Source organism: Telopea speciosissima, chromosome 4 (genome assembly GCF_018873765.1).
Source record: "Telopea speciosissima isolate NSW1024214 ecotype Mountain lineage chromosome 4, Tspe_v1, whole genome shotgun sequence".
NCBI classification, from domain to species: domain Eukaryota; kingdom Viridiplantae; phylum Streptophyta; class Magnoliopsida; order Proteales; family Proteaceae; genus Telopea; species Telopea speciosissima.
Window position 1 is genome coordinate 27,651,994 of NC_057919.1, and position 11,602 is coordinate 27,663,595.

Here is an 11,602-nt window from a genome sequence, read left to right on the forward strand (position 1 = left end):
ACAGGCAACACAAGTGCTTCAATGCTTGATATTATGGGGGCTCGAGAGACGCACCATCAGGATGATCGGTTCCTTGAAAAGCCCTTTGGATAGAAGAATGATATCTCTGCCTTGTTGATCTCGACTTATGAGTCGGCTCTCGACAAGTTTTATAATTTCAAACTTGATGTCGCTGACAACAGACATAGCGGTGGACTGGTCGACAACTAGCACTACCTCGATGTTGCTCAGAGCCATAAGCAGAATAATAAGGATCTCCAAAGTGACCTTAAGTTATTTTAAAACAAACACTAAACAAAACACAAGACAGAAACAAAAAACAGAGCAAGATGGCATAGAGATTTAACGTGATTCACACTCCAATATGATGTGCTATGTCCATGAGTGAAGCTGAAGATGTTTCACTATGTAATGGAAGATAGTTACAATGGAGATCTCTCAAGACCGCCCAAAATGGCACTGCTGCTTCAATCTTCTCCAAACCCTAACATGAAAAACCCCAAAATTGACTTATTTACAACAAAACGGGTAAAAAATATAAATACTTCTCCATCGGGTCGGGTTGAACCATACCACGAGGGTGAAACACTGAAACTGTTAATGCCCTCCACTACCATCACAGATCTTAGAAAAAATCTCATTCAGGTCATCACCAAAATATGTCAGAGCGGGTCAATCTTCGAAACATATACATGAATTCAAAACACACATAACAAGTTATTAATAGATTGAGCTACGAAACCTCCCTTTCTACCATACTCATAAGCTTACCACACAATCAGACTGCACTATACCACAATCATCACAACAATACGATCTTAGAACACAGCTAGAGAGGGGTTCACAGACCCAATGAGAGACAAAGCTCCTCACTACTCCCAAACCCTTAAAACATAAATGAAGGAAACACAAATAGAAATGTTAGAGAAAGAGCAAATCAAGGTAAAGACTAGAGAAGAGAGATCATCATGTGAAATCCCCAAAGAACATCAACACATGTCCGAGATGTGCCGAAGAAGGAACAAATGAAAAGTAAATAGGGCAAAAGTTGTGGAAGGACAGTAAAGGAGGAATCTAGATGCTACACCAGCTTCTCATACTATATTATGATGTAAATGCTCTCTCTCTCTTTCCCCATTGGCATTATTCATGTGGGCCCCTGTATATGTGTTACACCCTCTATTTACAAAAGTTGTTTCGGTTATGGATGCCTTAAGGCCGTGCACTGCACGTTGCCTTCAAAGAGGTTCCGTTTTTGAATGACAAAGTGGGAAGGTGGTACAAGAGATGGTGGGTAGTTACTCAACCACCTGGACACATCATGGAAGTGGCTGGAACTACCACAACCGCTAAGGGGGCAATTATAAAAGAAGAGAGTACTAAGAAGAAAGGACAAGACAATCAACAACACAACACTCTACAATAGAGTTTTTGAGGCAGGACAAACCCTGGAAGCTAGGGAATCCCACAATAGGACAGGATTACAGGTGTAACACCCTAGTGGGGACTTAATACAAGGGCTGGAATTCGCACAACGCCACATTCAACATCAGACATAAAAACAGAATTTACTAATGGCAATTATCAATAGAAATCAAATGAATGAACACCAATAGGTCTTAGGAATCAATTCTAGCAACCTATATGGTGAATTCCACAAGGTTAGGTAAGTAAATTCATGGCATTACATTCAAGGGTTCAGTAGGCATGCATGACAGTCCATATAAGATAATAAGCCATTGATAATAAGCATTAGAAATATATGCAATACCAAAATAGCACAACTAGTATAGGAGAAATACTGTTTTAGGTATGAAATTAGTGGGAAATCATGCAAACATGATCAAAATAAAATTCTGTTTCTAGGTTTAAAGAAAGGATGGGTTTTAGTGGTTAGTTTGGGGGTTAAGATTTCAAGGTGAAGTTTGGAAATGGGGTTGGGATGGTTAGGGATTGGTTTAGGAAGGGGAAACAAGAGTTTTGGCTAACAGAGGAGGGGAATGGAGGGAATAATTTTAATGGGGCTGGGGGTGCTTCGGTTACAAGGACAGGGAAGGGAAAAGGGGGTTATGACTATGGGAATGGAAGGGAAGTGGTGGAGATAGAGGTTGGGTTATTTTGGTTGCAAGGGGCAGGAGGGGATGGGGGTTTTGGCAACAGCAGGGAGGGAAAGAAAGGAATCACGACAGCAGCAGGGGAGGGGAAAGAGGTACCACGATAGCAGGGGAAAGAGAAAGAAGAGAAAGGGGAGACGTGGGGGAAAGGAAAGAGAAAGAAAGAGGAAGAGATAAGAGGGAGAGAGATCGTACCTTTGAGAGGGAGAGAAATCACAAGGGGAGGGGGCGAGAGTCACAGCAACTGCTTGCAAATCTTTCTTTCTTCATTCGTTGCTTGCAAAGAAAGTCTCAATACAACTTAAATAAAGACTACATATGTAAATACCAGAAATACCCCTAATCTAATTAAAACCCAAATAAACAACCAAAGTACCTAAAGTGCCCTCACATAAGTTATGAGGCTAAAACAAAAGCTACAGAAATATATAAATAAAAAAATACTAAAACACCCTTCACTTATTTGACATAAGTACTAAGATAAAAAGACCAAAATAACCCTAGAAGTCTAAACAGCCCCGCACTGGCCAGTGGCCTCTGAAAGCATCGTCGAACCATAGTAACTGGCTCCGTGGTAGTCTCCTGCGCCTCTGGTAGTGCTGCACAAAGGGCCTCCAATAATGGTGCGACATGATGTCCCCATCAATCCTCCCCGCCCACGAAGAATTCACCTCCGGTGAATAAAAACTCTGGTAGAGCTCTAGGAGGTCGGGATCAATGCTCTGGAAGTCATCAAATGGAATCCAAGAATTGTCGCTCACCGGTCTTCCACTCCACTTTACAAGGAACTCTCGTCTCCCCCCTTGGGTGGTGGATATAACTCTCTCATTACGTACATCCTCAATCTCTTTGGGCCTGGTGGTAAAACGAGGTAAAGGAGGGGGGTAGTGCTAGGTAGGGTAGGGGTATGCTGGCTAATGTCAAAAGGGGAGTCGTCCAATGCATCTGGGTAAGGTGAAGGTGTGGTGTTTGGTCCATGATAGGGAGCAAGGTCTTCAGCATTGAATATATTACTAATCCCCATATCAGCTGGCAAATCAATCACATATGCATTGGCACCAAGCCTTTTGATTACCTTGAATGGGCCTGCCCCACGAGCATGAAGCTTGCTCGCTCTTCCTCTAACAAACCTAGTTGGATGGACCTGGACCATTACCAAGTCGCCTTCTTCGAACTCTTGCAACCGACGGTGAACATCTGCATAAGATTTATACTGATCATTGTTAGAAGCAATCTGTTGTCTTATCTCTGCATGCAAATCATGTAAGCGCTGTGTAAAAGACTCGGTCGACTCGCTAACTCTAGAATTGACTAGTGCAGGGGTAAGATCTATGGGTGCTTTAGGCTGTGTGCCCAAGCATATCTCAAAGGGAGACAGACCAGTTGACCAGTTCTTGAACATGTTATAGGCAAACTCAGCATGAGACAGGTCACGATCCCAAGTACCTAGACTCTCACCTACGAGACATCGAAGAGGGTTACCAAGACTCCTATTGAAAACCTCAGTCTGAGGGTAGAATGCAGACGAAAATCAAAGTTTAGTACCTAACATGTGCCACAGGGTTCTCCAAAAATGGCTAGTGAACTTGACATCTCTGTCAGACACTATAGTGAGAGGAAGCCCATGATATTTGAAGACATTATGAAAGAATAATTTTGCCACCGCAGAAGCATTAGATCTCTTCGAACATGGAATGAAATGGGCCATCTTTGAGAATCGATCTACAACCACAAAGATCGAGCCATTGCCTCTCGCAGTCTTGGGCAGACCAAGCATGAAATCCATGCTAAGGTCCTGCCATGGGGCATGGGGCACATGCAAAGGAGTGTAAAGACCAGTGTTCTGTTTCTGTTGTTTTGTAGTCTGACAAGCACGACACTGGCGAACAACTCTTGCCACATCTCTCTGTAGACCAGGCCAATAGAATCGGTCCTCAACAAGGGGAATGGTCTTGTCTCGACCAAAATGGCCAACAGCTCCCCCGCTATGCAATTCCCAGATCAGATGATCCCTTAGTGAAGTCCTGGGAATGTAAAGGCGGCTCCCTTTGAACAGGAACCCGTCCCTCAGAACATAATCAAGATGAGTCACCGATGGGTCCCTGCTGAGGGAAGTAAAAACTACTCCAAAATCAGGATAAGTGGGGTACTGGTCCTTCATCCGATCAAAACCAACAACTTGCACACTCAGACTATGTAGGAGGGACTTCACACGACCAGATGTACTGTAAAGCTTTAATAAAGCATTGACTGGACTCAAGGCATCGATGACTTTGTTCTCCACCCCAGGCTTGTGCTTAAGCACAAAAGTTTACTCCTGCAGAAATTCAACCCACTTGGCATGTCTAGGGTTCAGTTTCTTTTGGGAGTTCAAATATCGTAGGGCCTGATGATCAAAAAACAGGACGAATTCTTGCGGTAGCAAATAGTATCGCCAATAGCGTAAAGCCTGAACTACCGCATAGAATTCCTTATCGTACGTCGAGTATAGTTGCTTGGCTTCATTCAGTTTCTCACTGAAGTAAGCAACGGGGTGTGCTTCTTGACTAAAGACACCTCCTATTCCGACCCCTGATGCATCACAAGCTATTTCAAAAACTTTGGAGAAATCAGGTAAACGTAGAACTGGGGGTTCTGTTATTGATTTCTTAATTTCCTGGAAGGCCAATGAGGCACTCTTAGTCCACTTGAACTCCCCTTTTCTGATGCAATCTGTAATGGGAGCCATGATAGAACTAAACCTCTAGATGAACCGCCTATAGAAAGTGGCTAAACCATGGAAACTTCTCACCTCATGAATAGTTGTTGGTTCAGGCCACTCTACTATTGCCTTAACTTTTTTGGGGTCGGCTGACACTCTGTTCGTCGATACAACAAAACCCAAGAAAATCACCTGGTCGCTTAGAAAGGTATATTTCTTAAGATTAGCATAAAGCTTCTCTTTCAGAAGGGTTTAGAAAATCTGACTCAGGTGATCAAGGTGAGCTTTCTTGGTCTTGCTGTAGATAAGATTATCAACGATGTAGACCACAAGAAACTTCCCCATGAATGGTCGTAACACCTCCGTCATGATCCTCATGAAGGTACTGGGGGCGTTTGACAGATCAAATGGCATGACTAGCCATTCATAAAGGCCATCCTTTGTTTTAAAGGCGGTCTTCCACTCATCCCCCGGTCTAAGCCTTATTTGGTGGTACCCACTCTTTAAGTCAATCTTGAAAAAGATTGCAGCGCCAGCCATCATGTCAAGCATATCGTCAAGCCTAGGTATAGGAAACTTATACTTAATAGTAATCTTATTAATGGCCCTACTATCTACACATATACGCCACGTGCAATCTTTCTTTGGCGTGAGCAAGGCGGGTACCGCACATGGGCTAAGACCCTCTCGAATGAAGCCCTTTTGGAGTAGCTCATCCACTTACCTTTTTAGTTCAGCATGTTCTTTCGGGTTCATACGGTAGTGAGGTAAATTTGGCAGGGAGGAGCTTGACACTAAATCGATAGCGTGCTGAATGTCACGCATAGGTGGTAACTCGTCCGGTAACTCCTCAGGGAACGACTGCTCAAATTTCCTCAACAGCGGTTGTACGTCCTTGGGTGCCTCAGTGAGTAAGCGTGATACATCTGTATTACTCTGTATGGCAACTAAAGCATAAACAACCTTTGATTCTTTACACTCATTTTCAAATTGCTTCTGACTTAAGATGTTAAGTGTCTTCTTGGGGGGTTTGTTTGGAAGTACTACCTTTATTCTCTGGAGCTTTCACATCCTTAGGGGCACTAGGGTTCAATCAAATTTTCTTCCCGTTGAATTGGAACACACAAGTGTTGGACCTTCCATAATTAGTGACATCTCTATCATATAGCCAAGGTCTCCGTAGGATGATATGGGCGACATTCATGTCTAGGAAATCACACCATACTCTATCCTCATAGCCCACAAAGTGTAAGGGGACTAAACACCTCAATGTAATGGGAATAGTGGACTGATCAACCCATGCAACCTTATAAGACTTTGGGTGAGCCTCAAGTTTAAGCCCCATTCTGGACACAACATTTTGGACAACCACATTCATGCAACTCCCACTGTCAATGGCAACACGACAGTTTTTACCCTGGTGGCAAGTATAGGTAATAAAAATATTGGTCCGCCGCCAGTCATCGCTGCCCTTGGGTTGTGAGACCATGCAACGCACAACACCTAGACGAGAGATATCAACTACCTCAAGCTCATCGTCGGGTAGGGTCTGTGGTACCATGCATCGCACAACTCCTAACCTAGAAGTGTCAGTATCCTCATCGACCTCTTCATAAAAAATGAACTCATTGGGATTATGATCATCGTAGTCACCATCCTGATCATCACCCTGATCATAGTCCTCAAAATTCCCCGCATAGAGATTTTGGGTAGGGCACTCTTTAGCTGCGTGTCCAATACCTTAACATTTAAAACACGGTGTTTGACCTCCAACTGATGGTTTTGCTCCCAAGACACCCTTATCTTTGCTGTCAAAATTTCTTGGTGGGTTATTGGTAGGCTTTGAGGGGTTTGTGGAAGACTGTGGAGATCTTCTAAAGCTCGAGTCTCCAGTCAAGAAACTCTTCTTTAGGGGAAAGGATCTCATGGACTTTTTAATCTCTAAAGTTGTTCTAAAGGCTTGGGGAACATCATGCACCAGGTGGGGTGCCATGTGTAACTGGATCTCAGAATGGAGTCCAGTTAAGAGTCTAGACAATGTCTGCTCCCGATCCTCACAGGTACGACTCCTAATCTTTAACTCATTGAATTTAGCCATGTACTCCATCATGGACAGCTTACCTTGCTTCAAGGAATTCATGTCATTTAGGAGTTGCAGCCTATAAGTGATAGGCAAGAACTCCCCTTTGAGCCTTTCCTGCATTTCAGCCCAAGTAGACACTAGCTCCAGACCTTGATCATGTTCCAGGTACTCAAGTTCAGTCAAAAATTCCTGTGCGGCTCTAGTTAGCTTCATCTTAGCAAACCCGAAATGAACTTCTTTGGACATACCATAAAAATCAAAGTACCGGTCCATTTGCCTAATCCAGTCAAGCAGGACTTTGGCATCGATCTAGCCATCATAAGAGGGTGCATCTACCTTCACCAGCCTCCTGACATCAAATCCTCTATCATATGGCTCAAAGTCTTCATCATCCCTGTGTGGAGGATAGTTTCTATGAGCACAATGCCCACGGGGAGCATGACCTCTACCTTACCTCTGCCACGACCATTCCCTAGGACGGGAACCTCTAATCTGCCTTCAGCCTCAGAGTAGGCATCATCATGTTCGTCGTGGCTCGGTTGCTTGTCGATGCGTGGGACTGATGTTTCCACAACAGTAAGCCTCTCGGTAAGGGTTAGAATGTTCCGCTCGAGGGTACGGAGGTTATCGGTGTGAGCTTCTCGAGCTTCTCTGCTGGCATGTAGCTCAGCTTGAATTTCCCTAACTAGTGCTTCAAAGTTGGGGGGTGGATCCATAGGTTGATATAACCTACCACTACGAGAGGTCATGCATGGGAAGACATGGGAGATCCTAAGACACTTTGTCCCTAGAATGAAATAAAAGAAAGCTAGACTTCTAGACCATGCTCTGATACTAGGTTGATGTAAGACAAACCCTAGAAGCTAGGGAATCCCACAATAGGACAGGATTACAGGTGTAACACCCTAGTGGGGACTTAATACAAGGGTTGAAATCCGCACAATGCCACATTCAACATCAGACATAAAAATAGAATTTACTAATGACAATTATCAATAGAAATCAAATGAATAATGAACACCAATAGGTCTTAGGAATCAATTCTAGCAACCTATATGGTGAATTCCACAAGGTTAGGTAAGTAAATTCATGGCATTACATTCAAGGGTTCAGTAGGCATGCATGACAGTCCATATAAGATAATAAGCCATTGATAATAAGCATTAGAAATATATGCAATACCAAAACAACACAACTAGTATAGGAGAAAAACTATTTCAGGTCTGAAATTAGTGGGAAATCATGCAAACATGATCAAAATAAAATTCTGTTTCCAGGTTTAAAGAAAGGATGGGTTGTAGGGGTTAGTTTGGGGGTTAAGATTTCAAGGTGAAATTTGGAAATGGGGTTGGGATGGTTAGGGACTGATTTAGGAAGGGGAAACAAGAGTTTTGGCTAACAGAGAAGGAGGGGAATGGAGTGAATAATTTTAATGGGGCTGGGGATGCTTCGGTTACAAGGACAGGGCAGGGAAAAGGGGGTTACGACTGTGGGAATGGAAGGGGAGTGGTGGAGATGGAGGTTGGGTTATTTCGGTTGCAAGGGGCAGGAGGGGATGGGGGGTTTTTGACAACAACAGGGAGGGGAAGAAAGGAATCATGACAACAGCAGGGGGGAAAGAGGTACCACGATAGCAAGGGAAAGAGAAAGAAGAGAAAGGGGAAATGTGGGGGAAAGGGAAGAGAAAGAAAGAGGAAGAGATAAGAGGGAGAGAGTTCATACCTTTGAGAGGGAGAGAAATCGCAAGGGGAGGGGGAGAGAGTCGCAGCAACTGCTTGCAAATCTTTCTTTCTTCATTCGTTGCTTGCAAACAAAGTCTCAATATAACTTAAATAAAGACTACATATATAAATACCAGAAATACCCCTAATCTAATTAAAACCCAAATAAATAACCAAAGTACCTAAAGTGCCCTCACATAAGTTATAAGGCTGAAACAAAAATTGTAGAAATAAATAAAAAAAAAATAAAATACTAAAACACCCTTCACTTATTTAACATAAGTACTAAGATAAAATGACCAAAATAACCCTAGAAGTCTAAACAGCCCCGCGCTAGCCTAAAGCCTCTGAAAGCATCGTCGAACCATAGTAACTGGCTCCGTGGTAGTCTCCTGCGCCTCTGGTAGTGGTGCACAAAGGCCTCCGGTAATGGTGCGGCATGATGTCCCCATCAGTTTTTATCTTTCAAGATGTAGATCTCTCATCTTATCATCTAATTTTTGCTGGAGTCGGCTTCCAGCCACCGATGCCTCATTGGCTTGTGTTTCAAGGGGCATTCATGTAGGTCTTGCTTGGAGAATAACTCCAGCAACCATGTCTTTTGGCCCGTGTTTCAGAAGACAATCATCGTCATCAAGTTGCAAGCTTCATCAATCCGTGGCTGGCAGAGTTGTGGAAGCTTCATCAAAACCATTTTTGGGGGATGCTTGGAGAATAACTCTAGCAATCTTGTCTTTTGGCCCGTGTTTCAGAAGACGACCATTAACATCAAGTTGCAATCTCCATCAATCCATGGTTGGCAGAGTTGTGGAAGCTTCATCAAATCCGTTTTTGGGAGGTTATGCGATTTGGTCATAGAACAGTTGTAGTGTAAACACCAAGTTGTAAACCTCATCAATGTCGGATTTCACAAGTTGTACTGACTCCAATCGGATACAGACTGCAAATAAGCAATTTGATTTTTCAATCTTTTTCCTTTGCTTCGTCCATCGCGATTTCTTTTACCCAAAAGACTTTAGAGCTACTCAGGTACAGAACCCCTTCTCGTCCTGGTTAGACGTCAAAACAGGCCGTTTCTGGCCTCTTGGAACAGGCTGTTTCGCCAGTTAGAATAGGCCATTTTGGCCTGGCTGAAAGTTAGAACATGCCGTTTAGTCATTTAGAACAGACTGTTTCGTCCTAGTCGAAAGTCAGAACATGCCTTTTCGTCCTGGTTGGAAGCCTGGATAGGCCATTTTCAGTTCTGTTTGGGCCTGCGTCAAAGGCTCTAGCACGCCTGCGTTACCTCCACCACGTGCGTTGTGCCCCTGTGTGTAGATGTTGGATTTTTCACCAACAATATGATATATTATGAATAGTGAGGCACTCCCTCCAGTGTGCCCATTGGTTTGACCCCGCCCCACAACCCCCAAAAAAAAAAAAAAAAAAAAAAAAAAAAAAAAAAAAAAAATATATATATATATATATATATATATATATAAACCAAAATTATAAAATCTTGATTGGATCGATTAGCCCATATCAAGATCGAGGGTCTTCAATAAAAATCCTTCATTTTTAGCAAAACAAAAATAAAAATAAATATCCTTAATTACTTTTTGAACGTCTCAAAAAAGCATTGTTGGAAAACCAGGTTTTCTGATTCGACTCATCTTCTAGAAAAACTTGGTGACTCAACCTTGTCAAACCTAGTCAAGACAAGCCACGTATTTTAATTTTATAATGCAATAAATATATATACATTAGTAAAAAATCATAAAAATACAGAAAAATATAGGGAAAAAATTCAAATAATCACATATCAATGCATTTTGAGTCTATACCATTGAACAAGAGAACGGAGTCGAGGAGTTGAGGCTTTCTTATTGTTTTAGATTATGGATTTATTATTTAGTTAACTCCGTTTCTAAGTGAACTAGTTTTATAGTTCTTTTAAAAACGACTAAACTCGCCAATTTTGTCATGACTCGGGTAAAAAATACCGAGTCTTATTTGACTCGGACCATTTATGACCTAGTTCTCGTCATTTTTTACCCTAGCCTGTGGTTTTCCAACTATGCAAAAAAGTAGTTATAGTTTTTTTTTTTGGGTGCAAAGTAGTTTTAGGTTGAAAAGGGTGTCAAACGGTTGGTTTGGTCTGGTTTCAATCGGTTTTTTTCTTCATATAATGGTTTGGTCTATAAAATTCGATCCGAAACCGATAACTCTTATAGCCTAATTAGTTTCGATCTGTTATCGTTTCTTTGATCAGTCCTTTTTCGATCCGCTCTTGGTTGTTCAAATATATTTAATTTTATCGATTTAATTTGTTTTTTTCCTTCTTGTTATTATCGGTCTTTTCTGGTTTCAATCCAAATGGTCGGTCTTATTAATCATTTTGGTTCGATCTAATTGATTTGGTTGGTTCAATCTATCCGGTCTCATTTTTTTGACACCCTAACTGCCTACTTGTATTTGTTGCTTTTTCTAACCTCGGGCATTCCTCGAATTTTTATCACCTCCTATTTGCTGTCCGCTCCAATTCCCTCCAATTTGCTGTCCGCTCCAATTCCCTCCAATCACTCACATAGGAGCAGAAATGACCACCCTACCCCACCTTGGGCAGTGTGTTCGGGCAGTGGGTAAGGTGGTCATTTCCGTTCCTATGTGAGAGATTGGAGGGAATTGGAGCGGGCAGAAATTGTGGGTGATAACGATTCGGCATTCCTCTGCCTCAGGGATAATTGTATTTTGGTTCGGTTTGGGACCGTTGAAACCCGACCACAATCCCTTAATCCAAATATTGAATCCAATTGCCCGTTGATACGGTTACAGAATTGTAAAGAAATTAGCCTTTGCACGTGCTAGTTAATCGTTCGGACAAACCAATAGGGCCATAGGCGACCCCTTCGGTTCCCTATTCCAATTGGATTTCTCCGATTCTCTCTCTCTGCCCTTTAAAACCACCATTTCACAGCCCCCCCCATAAAAAAATAAAAATAAA